Source organism: Zingiber officinale, chromosome 2A (genome assembly GCF_018446385.1).
Source record: "Zingiber officinale cultivar Zhangliang chromosome 2A, Zo_v1.1, whole genome shotgun sequence".
NCBI lineage: Eukaryota > Viridiplantae > Streptophyta > Magnoliopsida > Zingiberales > Zingiberaceae > Zingiber > Zingiber officinale.
The window spans coordinates 141,314,664-141,319,283 of NC_055988.1; positions in this window are offsets into that span (position 1 = coordinate 141,314,664).

Here is a 4,620-nt window from a genome sequence, read left to right on the forward strand (position 1 = left end):
AACATCGACGTTACTTTCAAAATTAACACTTGAAAATAACAAGTCTCAAAGTAGTGAAAACATACAAACGGATATTTATTCCATAAAATCATAATGATGTTCTTACGCCTTAGCTTGATATAAAATTATTGCAGCAGAACTAATAATAGCAATAGAAAACTAAACTATTAAGAAATTTTTTACAAACAGGAGCAGTTACTCCACATGCCTTGTCGAGAAATTTTAGCATCCCTAAAACTGAGTTTGTTCTTCTGGTTCGAGGAGGGAAGGTAAGGGATGCCGATCCAAAGGAATAACAACATACATATATATATTCATAATTTTAAAAAATAGTAAACGACTTTGACATAATTAATTTCCTAAAGATAGCAGCAAAAACAGAAATCGAAAATCAGATTAGAACTAAAATATGCTTAGTTTTTTTATTAATTTTACAAAATAGAATCAAAATTATCTCATATAAGCAACGAGAAATTTTTTATTTTCTCGTGATTACTTATATCAACCCTCTAAACTTAACCCGCCTAGAGAGGAGGTCAAAATAACCAATTCATCCATTGTATCAAGTTTGAAAATTTATAAGGACAACTTCTCCTCGGGACGGTGCGATAGTTAAGACATGGAGTATTATTATATGAGGTCTTGGGGTCGAAACTCGGCGTGATCGAGCATAACCTCTCTCATATCTTGGCCATTTGCACTAATGGCTAGTAGCCACCCGTGATTTACCTCCTCCGTGTTGATCTAGGGACAGGTTGGCGGGGGCGCTGGGGCGAGCGAATCGTCTTTTGCCACATGGTAGAGTAGTAGAGTAGTATTTTGTCCCCTCGGGACGATCTAGTGGCTAGCACATGAGGTGTTATCATCATGAGGTCTGGGGTTCAAATCTCGATAAAATCGAGGTAAATGTCTCCCTTATGTGCTAGTCACTATTTCAAAGGTTAGTAGCCGCTCGTAATTTACCTGCTCCGTGTTGGCTTTGGGACTAGTTGGCAGGGGTACTGGGGCGAACGTATTCACCTTTTACCACTATAGTAAAGTAATATTTTTACTGATAATATAATTCGAGGATATGATGGATATCTACAGTGAATATAATCATCTTTTATTATAATGACAGAGTAGCAATTATAATTTGATGTAGCAGAAAAACTATAGGGTTTGTTTATTCACATATGAATATCAAAAGTGATCTTTTTAAATTCTGTTAATTAAATAGTAGAATGTCAAAAGATAGACAACCAAACTCGTTGTTTGAGAAAAAAATAATACAACTGTAAATTCTTATTTATTAAAAAACTTCCTTATAAACCTAAATATTTATTTATATAACCTTCAAATCCTAAGAAGAAAAAAAAAAGGAAAAAAATCCTGGAAAAAGGAAAAAAAAAATCACGAAGTCAAAATTTTAAAATACAAAAGACAGATATTAAATATATCATAAATAATAAATTCAATAAAAATAATAAAAATATTAAAATGATTCTTTTTGTTTCCTTATCATTCTGAAAAAAAATTGTCATTGAATTTAGAATAATATCAAGTAGACACCCAATTTTAGAATAATATCAAGTAGACACCCAAGAGAAAAATCATCCGACACAAAATCAAAAAACTCTACATACAACTGGTGGATTTTAGAGATTCTCGTCAATCTGCCGACGAGTACGAAATCATGGACGCTATTATTTTTCTCGAATTCATTAGCTTCTGCCAACTGTTTTTTTCTAGAAAAATCTCCATGGTCCCCCCTCATTTGTCCCTTCATATACTTGTGCTTCGAGTGATGATCCAGTCCTTTCTTTTGGACTTTCATTTGCATAGGTAAAACATTACCAATGAAACAATTAAAGAAATGAGAAATAGCCAGCCCAAGGTCATGATCTTCAGATTCCCTTAGTAAATCCTTTAGAAAGTGCTTTGTGGACCTAATGATAATCTCAAGGGAGCATATATCCAATATATGTGGCAAATGCTTAACCATATTAGCAACTTTTCCAAGATAACGTATTTTAATTCCATGAGCATGTAGGGCATCGGCTAATGTTTGACCATCCATTGGTGCGACATCAAGCGAACAAAGATCTTCAACGAACTTTGGAAGAACTATATCAACAAGATAAGTACTAGCTCTCCTGACAAATGCTTCATCTACAACGATTTCCTCTTGGTTGCCTGCCAGTTTAAATTTAGTAAACACGTTTGGATTCAGAAGTATTTCATCAGGTGATAAGCTCTCTGTCGGAGTAATTTTTAGTCTTACAGAAGTTTATTGTTCAAGCTCTTTTCTAAGAATAGTTGCTGCTACAAGATCAACATACTTGGAAACAACATTAACTTTCATCTATTTAGTATTAAAGAGAAAGAATATATAGGAAGAGAGAAAAAAAATAATATGAGAGCAATAATAAATCTTATTGTTCATTGATGTTTATCCCAAGGACAATATAATATATAATGTTAAAAAATTATTTGATCAATTGACCAATTAATAAATAATAGAATTATTTTAAGAATAATTCTGAGAATTATTCTAATAATTATAACAGAATTATTAGAATAATCCTAATACTAATTTGATTTGATTTGGTGATTTGATCTGATCAATTATGGTAATTTTTTTTTATCTCTTTTACCCCGAATAAACTTAACAGGAGATTTTTGACGTTGAGTTTGCTTGCTAACTTATTGAAACGTTGTCTAGATAATGCCTTAGTAAAGATATCAGCGATTTGATCTTCAGCAGAAATATAAGAGACGGATAACTGTTGAGTTGTCACACGTTCATGAACAAAATGAAAATCAATTTCCACATATTTTGTACGAGCATGAAAGATTGGATTTATAGTGAGATATGTTACTCCATGTCAATATTGTCGTACCAAATTTTTGGTGTAATATTTGATGCAAGATGAAGTTCAGGGAGAAGTGATTGAAGTCAAATAATTTCTGACATTATATTTGTTATCGCTTTATATTCTGCCTTAGTGTTTGAACGAAATACTGTAGGCTGCTTTTTTAAATTCTATGAGATAAGATTTCGTCCAAGAAATATTGTATATCCACTAGTAGAGCGTCTATCTTTGGGAGAACTTGCCCAATCTGCATCACTATATGCATGTAAATCTCGAGACGATTAGCGATATAAAAGAAGACCATGTAGAATAATACCTTTAAGATAGCGAAGTATTTTTTTTTACATTATCCAAATTTTGTTTAGTTGGAGCTTGCATGAATTGACAAGCACGATTTAGTGCAAAAGTAATATCAGGGAGTGTGACAGTAACATATTGTAAGACTCCAACAATACTTCGATAAATCTGTGGATCAGACAGAGCAGGAGAGGAAGAAATCGGAGAATTGTTTATAGCAATTTGTGTAGAGACCAGACGTGCTCCATCCATTTTGGCTCTTTGAAAAAGTCCAGTAATGTATTTGCTCTGAGAGAGAAAATAGACATCCTCATGTGGAATAAGCTCAATACTAAGAAAAAAGCGAGCAATACCCAAATCTCGAGTAGAAAATTCTTGATTGAGAAGACTTAATAAAGTTGTGATACCCTTGTGATCATTATCGGTTATCAGAATGTCGTCCACATAAATAAGAAAAAATATCATAGATCCATCATTATATTTGTGAAATAGAGACGAGTCAGTCTTTGATTTAGAAAATCCTTGACCTTTTAACCAATTAGATAGTCGGTGAAACCATGCACGAGGAGCTTGTCGAAGACTATATAAGGATTTCTTAAGTTGGCAAACGTGAGATGAAAATTATGGATGAATGAATCCAGGTGATTGCTCCATAAATATGGTTTCCTCAAGATAACTATGGAGAAATGCATTTGAAATGTTCAATTGTCATACATGCCAATTAAAACTAACAGCTATTGATAATAATAGTATGACAGATGTAATTTTGATGACTAGGCTAAATGTGTCATTAAAGTCAATACCTGGTTGTTGACTAAATCTTTTGGCTACAAGTCAAGATTTGTGTCGTTCAAGAGAACTATCAGCTCGATGCCTAAGACGGAATACTCATTTAGAGCCCACAACAATCATTGAGGGAGTGGGCAGAACTAGACTCCATGTTCCATTACGAAGAAGTGCATTAAATTCTATAGTCATTGCACTACTCCAATTTGGATCCTTCCTTGCTTGTGTAAAACAAGTTGGTTCAATAGATTTTGAGGAGACCACTATAACTCGTGGAAGGGGATATCGATTTGGATTTGGTGGGTAACGTTCATAAATATCATTAATGGGAAGCATGCGACGAAGAGCATTATCATCTAAATCATTTTTTGATGGCGATGAGGAAGTAGGCTGACATGATGATGTAGATTATGAACTTGCATTATCCAAGAATCCAGAACTAGAGAGTATATTATCTTCGACCGGTGAGGCTTCCAAGATTGGAGCAGCAACCTGAGGTGATTATGATGGTACAGGGGAGTTATTAGAGAGCTCCGGAGCAGGACCTAGGATGTCATCACTTCTGACAATATTATGTGGCATTAAGAAGGTTCCACTTGTATCCGAGGGAGAGATCGAAAAAGCTACTGAAAAAGGGAATAGAGACTCATCAAAAGTAACATGTTGTGAAATATAAATTCGT